Here is a 13,054-nt window from a genome sequence, read left to right on the forward strand (position 1 = left end):
TGAGGTATCAAGACCTCGGGGATTTTAAACTGAGCCATAAATATTTTTATAAATATTCATGGAGTGTTAAAAAGTTAGTATTAAAGTTTCGTTAAGAAATTTTAAAGTTCCGATAATTAATTGAACAAAAAGGACTAAATTGTAACAAATGCAAAATTTTAGGAAATGATTAAATAGCTTAAATGATAAAAGGAAGAGGGCTTTAAAGGCAAATAGACCCAAGGTCTATTTGGGCTGGACGGCAGAGGCATGAAATCAGCAAGAAAGTAAGGAGAATTAAGGGCAAAATTGGAAAATTGCAAAATTTGCTTAATAAAGTTAGGACCCAAGTGGAATTATCTAGATTTCTCTTCATTTTTCTGAATTCTCATCAGCTAAAACACCATGGAAGGGCTTCTTCAAGCTGGTTCTTCATATTTTTATTACAAGTAAGTTCAATTCTTGACTATTTCTTGAAATTTTTGTATTTTTATGACTTTTACAACTAGGCCCACTTGTTAAATCCATTAGTTTTTGATTTTATGAAAGAAGTTGAAAGTTGATATGAATATGTGCTGGAAGTATATGATGATTTAGCATGAAATTAGAGCTTTAAATTGTTCATATGCTGATTTTATTGAAAGAATTGAATAGAAAGTGAATGTTTGGGACCTAATAGTAAAAGAGTTTGAAGATAGAGTTATATGTGGAAATTCTGAATTTCAATAGTTGTGTAACAACTTATAATGTCTAGTAAAGTACTAATTGAGAAAATTAGATTAATTGAGGGGTTAATTGAGAAAGGACCGAATTGTATAAACTGTGAAATTTGGGGCAAAATGGAAATCAACATTTTGCACTAAAGCAGTTTTGGACAGCAGCAGTAGTGTAACTTTGAAAAATCACCAAAAATTGTAGAGATTGAATTAGAGGATGAATAAAATGTGAAACTAAAGCTTATTGAGTCTAGTTTCTTATAAAAGAAATGATGTGAGCAATGGAATTGTAAATCATGAGATATAATAGATTTTGTGAGACAAGGTCAGAATGAATTCGGGTTCCCCTGTCTGACTTTGGAAAATCATTAAAAATTGTACAAAAATGATTATGAGTTATAGTTTATATGGTTAGAATCCTTAATGAGTCTATTTTTATAAGAAACAAGCTAAAACATCATCCGAATTCTGTACAATGAGATAATTAATTTTTAGTGAAGAGTGGTCGGAACTGTCAGACAGCGAAACAGGGGAAACTTTAAAGAATAAACTGTACTATTTGGCTGAACCAAAAATTATGAAAATTTTATGGTATGAAGATATGTGAGTCTAGTTTCAGGGAAAATTAACGGATCTTAATTTGGAGCTCTGTAGCTCCGGATAAAAATAATTTAGTGACTCTGACTCGGATAAACAGCTTTGAATATACATGTTAGTGAATATTGAAATTATGGTTAATGTTGTTTAAGTGTGTTATACACATTAAGGATGTGGAATGGAGAGGAGGAGGAGGAAAATTGGGAAATATATGAATGATTCGTGTATAAATGGTCATATGTTTGATTATAACTCATAAACGATGAAATATGAATGATGCTTATTTTTGTGCATTATTGGTCATGGTTTAAGCTCATGTGTGAAAATAAAGTTTCATAGTATGTGTGTATGGTATATTCAGTATATGATTTGGCATGAAATAATACCATGAATGGTTTATGAATTAACACATGTTGGTAAGCCTGATATATGAATAAATGATCAAATTGAGCGGAACGCCGGATTTGAGTACTTCTGATCAAGTGACAAAGTGATAAGTGGTAGCTTTAGCTACACTTATCTGATCAAGTGACAAGTGGAAAGTGATAAGTAATAGCTTCGGCTATACTTATCTGATCAAGTGACAAGTGGAAAGTGATAAGTAATAGCTTCGGCTATACTTATCTGATCAAGTGACAAAGTGATAAGTGGTAGCTTTAGCTACACTTATCTGATCAAGTGACAAGTGGAAAGTGATAAGTAATAGCTTCGGCTATACTTATCTGATCAAGTGACAAAGTGATAAGTGATAGCTTCGGCTACACTTATCTGATCAAGTGAAAAGTGAAAAGTGATAAGTGATAGCTTTAGCTACACTTATCTGATCAAGAGACAAAGTGATAAGTGGCTACACTTATCTGATCAAGAAACAAAGTGATAGGTGGCTACACTTATCTGATCAGGGACAAGTGATAAGTGATCATACGTAAGACCATAGTTATACTATGGCAAAGTGAAAGTGAAGTACTCAATTTTCCGTGACCGTTCCCTAATTTGATTAAGGATGGTAAGTGACAAATGGGCCCAAAAGAATTAAAGTAAATGGATAAGTGGTAGTGTATTTATATCAGGACGATGTTGTTATTCAAACTAAAGTGATATTTTCATTGCTAAATTGAGAATTTCATAAATGTGTTATTGAATGGTATAATCAATAAATATTGAGTTAAATGGTAAATACGTATTAGTTTTGAATTTGATGACCAATAATGCACAAAAATAAGCATCATTCATATTTCATCGTTTATGAGTTATAATCAAACATATGACCATTTATACACGAATCATTCATATATTTCCCAATTTTCCTCCTCCTCCTCTCCATTCCACATCCTTAATGTGTATAACACACTTAAACAACATTAACCATAATTTCAATATTCACTAACATGTATATTCAAAGCTGTTTATCCGAGTCAGAGTCACTAAATTATTTTTATCCGGAGCTACGGAGCTCCAAATTAAGATCCGTTAATTTTCCCTGAAACTAGACTCACATATCTTCATACCATAAAATTTTCATAATTTTTGGTTCAGCCAAATAGTACAGTTTATTCTTTAAAGTTTCCCCTGTTTTGCTGTCTGACAGTTCCGACCACTCTTCACTAAAAATTAATTATCTCATTGTACAGAATTCGGATTATGTTTTAGCTTGTTTCTTCTAAAAATAGACTCATTAAGAATTCTAACCATATAAACTATAACTCATAATAATTTCTGTACAATTTTTAATGATTTTCCAAAGTCAGAACAGGGAACCCGAATTCATTCTAACCTTGTCTCACAAAATCTATTATATCTCATGATTTACAATTCCATTGCTCACATCATTTCTTTTATAAGAAACTAGACTCAATAAGCTTTAATTTCATATTTTATTCATCCTCTAATTCAATCTCTACAATTTTGGTGATTTTTCAAAGTTACACTACTGCTGCTGTCCAAAACTGCTTTAGTGCAAAATGTTGATTTCCATTTTGCCCCAAATTTCACAGTTTATACAATTCGGTCCTTTCTCAATTAACCCCTCAATTAATCTAATTTTCTCAATTAGTACTTTACTAGACATTATAAGTTGTTACACAACTATTGAAATTCAGAATTTCCACATATAACTCTATCTTCAAACTCTTTTACTATTAGGTCCCAAACATTCACTTTCTATTCAATTCTTTCAATAAAATCAGCATATGAACAATTTAAAGCTCTAATTTCATGCTAAATCATCATATACTTCCAGCACATATTCATATCAACTTTCAACTTCTTTCATAAAATCAAAAACTAATGAATTTAACAAGTGGGCCTAGTTGTAAAAGTCATAAAAATATAAAAATTTCAAGAAATAGTCAAGAATTGAACTTACTTGTAACACCCCTTACCCGTATCCAACACCGGAATAGGGTACGAGGCATTACCAAAACACATACACTTGTAAACGTATTTAACCGAGTTATAAAATTTCATCAAAATTAAAACTTTCAAAATAATTAACATGTTTCTATAACTTTTCCCAATATATCCTCAAAATATTATAATCATAATAATTAGGGCCTGCGAGACCCGATACATACTCATGCAATTTAATGCTTCATTTCCATTTCATTCAATTCGCAATTTCTCATGCTCATAATTTAAATCATATCACTAGCAATTTCCATTTAATTCACGTGCAATTCAATGACATCAAATTCAAAACTAATACGTATTTACCATTTAACTCAATGTTTATTGATTATACCATTCAATAACACATTTATGAAATTCTCAATTTAGCAATGAAAATATCACTTTAGTTTGAATAACAACATCGTCCTGATATAAATACACTACCACTTATCCATTTACTTTAATTCTTTTGGGCCCATTTGTCACTTACCATCCTTAATCAAATTAGGGAACGGTCACGGAAAATTGAGTACTTCACTTTCACTTTGCCATAGTATAACTATGGTCTTACGTATGATCACTTATCACTTGTCCCTGATCAGATAAGTGTAGCCACCTATCACTTTGTTTCTTGATCAGATAAGTGTAGCCACTTATCACTTTGTCTCTTGATCAGATAAGTGTAGCTAAAGCTATCACTTATCACTTTTCACTTGTCACTTGATCAGATAAGTGTAGCCGAAGCTATCACTTATCACTTTGTCACTTGATCAGATAAGTATAACCGAAGCTATTACTTATCACTTTCCACTTGTCACTTGATCAGATAAGTGTAGCTAAAGCTACCACTTATCACTTTGTCACTTGATCAGAAGTACTCAAATCCGGCGTTCCGCTCAATTTGATCATTTATTCATATATCAGGCTTACCAACATGTGTTAATTCATAAACCATTCATGGTATTATTTCATGCCAAATCATATACTGAATATACCATACACACATACTATGAAACTTTATTTTCACACATGAGCTTAAACCATGACCAATAATGCACAAAAATAAGCGTCATTCATATTTCATCGTTTATGAGTTATAATCAAACATATGACCATTTATACACGAATCATTCATATATTTCCCAATTTTCCTCCTCCTCCTCTCCATTCCACATCCTTAATGTGTATAACACACTTAAACAACATTAACCATAATTTCAATATTCACTAACATGTATATTCAAAGCTGTTTATCCGAGTCAGAGTCACTAAATTATTTTTATCTGGAGCTACAGAGCTCCAAATTAAGATCCGTTAATTTTCCTGAAACTAGACTCACATATCTTTATACCATAAAATTTTCATAATTTTTGGTTCAGCCAAATAGTACAGTTTATTCTTTAAAGTTTCCCCTGTTTCACTGTCTGACAGTTCCGACCACTCTTCACTAAAAATTAATTATCTCATTGTACAGAATTCGGATGATGTTTTAGCTTGTTTCTTATAAAAATAGACTCATTAAGGATTCTAACCATATAAACTATAACTCATAATCATTTTTGTACAATTTTTAATGATTTTCCAAAGTCAGAACAGGGGAACCCGAATTCATTCTGACCTTGTCTCACAAAATCTATTATATCTCATGATTTACAATTCCATTGCTCACATCATTTCTTTTATAAGAAACTAGACTCAATAAGCTTTAGTTTCATATTTTATTCATCCTCTAATTCAATCTCTACAATTTTTGGTGATTTTTCAAAGTTACACTACTGCTGCTGTCCAAAACTGCTTTAGTGCAAAATGTTGATTTCCATTTTGCCCCAAATTTCACAGTTTATACAATTCGGTCCTTTCTCAATTAACCCCTAAATTAATCTAATTTTCTCAATTAGTACTTTACTAGACATTATAAGTTGTTACACAACTATTGAAATTTAGAATTTCCACATATAACTCTATCTTCAAACTCTTTTACTATTAGGTCCCAAACATTCACTTTCTATTCAATTCTTTCAATAAAATCAGCATATGAACAATTTAAAGCTCTAATTTCATGCTAAATCATCATATACTTCCAGCACATATTCATATCAACTTTCAACTTCTTTCATAAAATCAAAAACTAATGGATTTAACAAGTGGGCCTAGTTGTAAAAGTCATAAAAATACAAAAATTTCAAGAAATAGTCAAGAATTGAACTTACTTGTAATAAAAATATGAAGAACCAGCTTGAAGAAGCCCTTCCATGGTGTTTTAGCTGATGAGAATTCAGAAAAATGAAGAGAAATCTGGATAATTCCACTTGGGTCCTAACTTTATTAAGCAAATTTGCAATTTTCCAATTTTGCCCTTAATTCTCCTTACTTTCTTTCTGATTTCATGCCTCTGCCGTCCAGCCCAAATAGACCTTGGGTCTATTTGCCTTTTAAGCCCTCTTCCTTTTATCATTTAAGCTATTTAATCATTTCTCAAAATTTTGCATTTGTTACAATTTAGTCCTTTTTGTTCAATTAATTATCGGAACTTTAAAATTTCTTAACGAAACTTTAATACTAACTTTTTAACACTCCATAAATATTTATAAAAATATTTATGGCTCAGTTTAAAATCCCCGAGGTCTTGATACCTCATTTCGATTCTAATTATTTTAATATTTATTTCTAGTGCACTATTCACTATTTCAAAAATTTTCCTAACTTCATATTTAACTTATACTTACTAAATTAATAATATTTTCTACCCATTTGTCGAATTTAGTGATCTCGAATCACCGTTCCGACACCTCTGAAAATTCAAGCCATTACATTTTTTTTTCGTCGGATTTGTGGTCCCGAAACCACTGTTCCGACTAAGCCTAAAATCGGGCTATTACAACTCTCCCCCCTTTAGGGATTTTCGTCCCCGAAAATCTTACCAGATGGTAGGTTAATGATTTACTTCCACAGTATATTTCAAATTCACACATGATTTTGGATTTTCATATCTTTTACAGATAATCACATAGATTCATAAGAAAATCAGGATAGCGATATTTCAGCATCTGAAGCTACACAAAGTATCGAAAAATTACAATCCATATAGAATGATATCCATTTTGATAACCTGAGTAGTTTTCAGAACTATCAAATATTTCTCTCTTTTTATATTGTCCTCATTTTCTAATTCATTCACTTTTCCGACCACATTATTATTCTCCCGTACACGAACTTCTGTAACACTACACTCGTAAGCTTATTCAACCAAAATCTCACAAATTTCATTGTAACATTTTATTAATATGGGGGTGAGTGTAGTAAAGCCTCAAATTTATCTTACACATAAATGCGCATAACACATACCATCACAAATAGCCAATTCATTACTAAGTTCACATTCTCAAAGCATTTAATAAACATTTGCTTTTAATCACTTTTGTTCTCAACACAAAATTCTAACTCAAATCACTAATTCACAATCAAAATTTCTATATAGCATCATAATCCAAATATCATCTGATCAAGTGACAAGTGGAAAGTGATAAGTGATAGCTTCGGCTACACTTATCTGATCAAGTGACAAGTGAAAAGTGATAAGTGATAGCTTCAGCTACACTTATCTGATCAAGAGACAAAGTGATAAGTGGCTACACTTATCTGATCAAGAGACAAAGTGATAAGTGGCTACACTTATCTGATCAAGGGACAAGTGATAAGTGATCATACGTAAGACCATAGTTATACTATGGCAAAGTGAAAGTGAAGTACTCAATTTTCCGTGACCGTTCCCTAATTTGATTAAGGATGGTAAGTGACAAATGGGCCCAAAAGAATTAAAGTAAATGGATAAGTGGTAGTGTATTTATATCAGGACGATGTTGTTATTCAAACTAAAGTGATATTTTCATTGCTAAATTGAGAATTTCATAAATGTGTTATTGAATGGTATAATCAATAAACATTGAGTTAAATGGTAAATACGTATTAGTTTTGAATTTGATGTCATTGAATTGCACGTGAATTAAATGGAAATTGCTAGTGATATGATTTAAATTATGAGCATGAGAAATTGCGAATTGAATGAAATGGAAATGAAGCATTAAATTGCATGAGTATGTATCGGGTCTCGCAGGCCCTAATTATTATGATTATAATATTTTGAGGATATATTGTGAAAAGTTATAGAAACATGTTAATTATTTTGAAAGTTTTAATTTTGATGAAATTTTATAACTCGGTTAAATACGTTTACAAGTGTATGTGTTTTGGTAATGCCTCGTACCCTATTCCGGTGTTGGATACGGGTAAGGGGTGTTACATTTAGTGGTATCAGAGCTACGGTTTAGTCGGTTCTCGGACCAAACATAGCATATGTGAGCCTAGCTATACATGCCACGTTATTACTCTTGATGATGTGATATCTCCGGGCTCTAACGAAATTGCTTTGTTAAGACAGAGATGATTTTCAATCGAGCTATTTTCGATAATGCTAAAAATGATATTGAGATAAATGAAATATGCTCACGTTATGTTGGAATTTGGAAAGGTAAGTATAAAAATTTGTGATATGGATGTGTTCATGTATGAAAAGAGATGACTATAAGTTAAAAAAAAAGTTTATGTTGTGATAAGCTCATCCAAGTATGTTGGTGATTATATAATGCTATGTGCTCAACATATTTGATTAAGTGAATATGATAAGCAAATTTACTTAAATAGATGGAACGTGTGTATGTACATCTGCTTGAATAAGTGAAATTAGTATGTTCATATAATAGAATCTTATGTTTAATTGTTAAATTAAAGATAATAAGATATTTTGTTTTATGTCTAAACCATGAATATTATAATAGTATGAAAAATTGAATTGGAAGTCAAATTGAGTAGAACGCAGGAATGAGTACTTTCGTTCAGTGATATGTGATGAATTGACGGAAAAAAACCATGGTTTGACCATGGCAACATGTGAACATGTGATTATGTGATTCCGTGTAAGACCATAGCTGGGCTATGGCATCGGTAAGTGATATGTGATTCCGTGTAAGACCATAGCTGGGCTATGGCATCGGTAAGTGATATGTGACTCCGTGTAAGACCATAGCTGGGCTATGGCATCGGTATGTGATTTGTGATTACGTGTAAGACCATAGTTGGACTATGGCATCGAGAAAACGAAGTACTCAATTCCGTAAGACGTTCTCTAATTTGGCAAATGTCGGTAAGTAAAATAGAAGCCAAGTATTGGAATTTAATTAGATATTAACATTGAGCTTGAGTAAGTAAATTCGTTGTGTGAAATTGTGAGTGAGAGAAAACATTTGTAATAAATAGATGTGTTAATTTGCTTGGAATGAATTACGTGGTTTTGATGGTATTACATTGATGATGAATACAAAATCATATATATATATATGTATCTATGAGAGCAAGTTGAAAGATTTATGACTTCACCAACACCCCCTTATCAGTATTGTTCTATGACGAAAATTATCTTGATGAGACAGATATGTTTTTCAACTAAGTTAATTCTAATAGTATAGAAATAAATACTAAAATGTTTGAGTGAAAATGTATTGATTATGAGTTGAAACTCATAAAGGTATGGATCAAAGAATAAAACATTTTTTTTTATTGATGAATGTTATAATTATACAAGCATATGAGTTATGATATTTGGATTATGATGCTATATAGAAATTTTGATTGTGAATTAGTGATTTGAGTTAGAATTTTGTGTTGAGAACAAAAGTGATTAAAAACAAATGTTTATTAAATGCTTTGAGAATGTGAACTTAGTAATGAATTGGCTATTTGTGATGGTATGTGTTATGCGCATTTATGTGTAAGATAAATTTGAGGCTTTACTACACTCACCCCCATATTAGTAAAATGTTACAATGAAATTTGTGAGATTTTGGTTGAATAAGCTTACGAGTGTAGTGTTACAGAAGTTCGTGTACGGGAGAATAATAATGTGGTCGGAAAAATGAATGAATTAGAAAATGAGGACAATATAAAAAGAGAGAAATATTTGATAGTTCTGAAAACTACTCAGGTTATCAAAATGGATATCATTCTATATGGATTGTAATTTTTCGATACTTTGTGTAGCTTCAGATGTTGAAATATCGCTATCCTGATTTTCTTATGAATCTATGTGATTATCTGTAAAAGATATGAAAATCCAAAATCATGTGTGAATTTGAAATATACTGTGGAAGTAAATCATTAACCTACCATCTGGTAAGATTTTCGGGGACGAAAATCCCTAAAGGGGGGAGAGTTGTAATAGCCCGATTTTAGGCTTAGTCGGAACAGTGGTTTCAGGACCACAAATCCGACGAAAAAAAAATGTAATGGCTTGAATTTTCAGAGGTGTCGGAACGGTGATTCGAGATCACTAAATTCGACAAATGGGTAGAAAATATTATTAATTTAGTAAGTATAAGTTAAATATGAAGTTAGGAAAATTTTTGAAATAGTGAATAGTGCATTAGAAATAAATATTAAAATAATTAGAATCGAAATGAGGTATCAAGACCTCGGGGATTTTAAACTGAGCCATAAATATTTTTATAAATATTCATGGAGTGTTAAAAAGTTAGTATTAAAGTTTCGTTAAGAAATTTTAAAGTTCCGATAATTAATTGAACAAAAAGGACTAAATTGTAACAAATGCAAAATTTTAGGAAATGATTAAATAGCTTAAATGATAAAAGGAAGAGGGCTTTAAAGGCAAATAGACCCAAGGTCTATTTGGGCTGGACGGCAGAGGCATGAAATCAGCAAGAAAGTAAGGAGAATTAAGGGCAAAATTGGAAAATTGCAAAATTTGCTTAATAAAGTTAGGACCCAAGTGGAATTATCTAGATTTCTCTTCATTTTTCTGAATTCTCATCAGCTAAAACACCATGGAAGGGCTTCTTCAAGCTGGTTCTTCATATTTTTATTACAAGTAAGTTCAATTCTTGACTATTTCTTGAAATTTTTGTATTTTTATGACTTTTACAACTAGGCCCACTTGTTAAATCCATTAGTTTTTGATTTTATGAAAGAAGTTGAAAGTTGATATGAATATGTGCTGGAAGTATATGATGATTTAGCATGAAATTAGAGCTTTAAATTGTTCATATGCTGATTTTATTGAAAGAATTGAATAGAAAGTGAATGTTTGGGACCTAATAGTAAAAGAGTTTGAAGATAGAGTTATATGTGGAAATTCTGAATTTCAATAGTTGTGTAACAACTTATAATGTCTAGTAAAGTACTAATTGAGAAAATTAGATTAATTGAGGGGTTAATTGAGAAAGGACCGAATTGTATAAACTGTGAAATTTGGGGCAAAATGGAAATCAACATTTTGCACTAAAGCAGTTTTGGACAGCAGCAGTAGTGTAACTTTGAAAAATCACCAAAAATTGTAGAGATTGAATTAGAGGATGAATAAAATGTGAAACTAAAGCTTATTGAGTCTAGTTTCTTATAAAAGAAATGATGTGAGCAATGGAATTGTAAATCATGAGATATAATAGATTTTGTGAGACAAGGTCAGAATGAATTCGGGTTCCCCTGTCTGACTTTGGAAAATCATTAAAAATTGTACAAAAATGATTATGAGTTATAGTTTATATGGTTAGAATCCTTAATGAGTCTATTTTTTATAAGAAACAAGCTAAAACATCATCCGAATTCTGTACAATGAGATAATTAATTTTTAGTGAAGAGTGGTCGGAACTGTCAGACAGCGAAACAGGGGAAACTTTAAAGAATAAACTGTACTATTTGGCTGAACCAAAAATTATGAAAATTTTATGGTATGAAGATATGTGAGTCTAGTTTCAGGTAAAATTAACGGATCTTAATTTGGAGCTCTGTAGCTCCGGATAAAAATAATTTAGTGACTCTGACTCGGATAAACAGCTTTGAATATACATGTTAGTGAATATTGAAATTATGGTTAATGTTGTTTAAGTGTGTTATACACATTAAGGATGTGGAATGGAGAGGAGGAGGAGGAAAATTGGGAAATATATGAATGATTCGTGTATAAATGGTCATATGTTTGATTATAACTCATAAACGATGAAATATGAATGATGCTTATTTTTGTGCATTATTGGTCATGGTTTAAGCTCATGTGTGAAAATAAAGTTTCATAGTATGTGTGTATGGTATATTCAGTATATGATTTGGCATGAAATAATACCATGAATGGTTTATGAATTAACACATGTTGGTAAGCCTGATATATGAATAAATGATCAAATTGAGCGGAACGCCGGATTTGAGTACTTCTGATCAAGTGACAAAGTGATAAGTGGTAGCTTTAGCTACACTTATCTGATCAAGTGACAAGTGGAAAGTGATAAGTGATAGCTTCGGCTACACTTATCTGATCAAGTGACAAGTGAAAAGTGATAAGTGATAGCTTCGGCTATACTTATCTGATCAAGTGACAAGTGAAAAGTGATAAGTGATAGCTTTAGCTACACTTATCTGATCAAGAGACAAAGTGATAAGTGGCTACACTTATCTGATCAAGAGACAAAGTGATAAGTGGCTACACTTATCTGATCAAGAAACAAAGTGATAAGTGGCTACACTTATCTGATCAAGAAACAAAGTGATAGGTGGCTACACTTATCTGATCAGGGACAAGTGATAAGTGATCATACGTAAGACCATAGTTATACTATGGCAAAGTGAAAGTGAAGTACTCAATTTTCCGTGACCGTTCCCTAATTTGATTAAGGATGGTAAGTGACAAATGGGCCCAAAAGAATTAAAGTAAATGGATAAGTGGTAGTGTATTTATATCAGGACGATGTTGTTATTCAAACTAAAGTGATATTTTCATTGCTAAATTGAGAATTTCATAAATGTGTTATTGAATGGTATAATCAATAAACATTGAGTTAAATGGTAAATACGTATTAGTTTTGAATTTGATGTCATTGAATTGCACGTGAATTAAATGGAAATTGCTAGTGATATGATTTAAATTATGAGCATGAGAAATTGCGAATTGAATGAAATGGAAATGAAGCATTAAATTGCATGAGTATGTATCGGGTCTCGCAGGCCCTAATTATTATGATTATAATATTTTGAGGATATATTGTGAAAAGTTATAGAAACATGTTAATTATTTTGAAAGTTTTAATTTTGATGAAATTTTATAACTCGGTTAAATACGTTTACAAGTGTATGTGTTTTGGTAATGCCTCGTACCCTATTCCGGTGTTGGATACGGGTAAGGGGTGTTACAGATCGGGTGCTACGGCAGTTTGGCTTCATCCAACCTATCCCAGATCCGCCGTGTGAGGTGGGAGAAGTTCACGGCAAGAATAAGAGAGGAAAATCGGTGATAGATTGGGGAATTAAGCACCGAA

The sequence above is a fragment of the Gossypium hirsutum genome, chromosome D05, assembly GCF_007990345.1.
Source record: "Gossypium hirsutum isolate 1008001.06 chromosome D05, Gossypium_hirsutum_v2.1, whole genome shotgun sequence".
Classification (NCBI taxonomy): domain Eukaryota; kingdom Viridiplantae; phylum Streptophyta; class Magnoliopsida; order Malvales; family Malvaceae; genus Gossypium; species Gossypium hirsutum.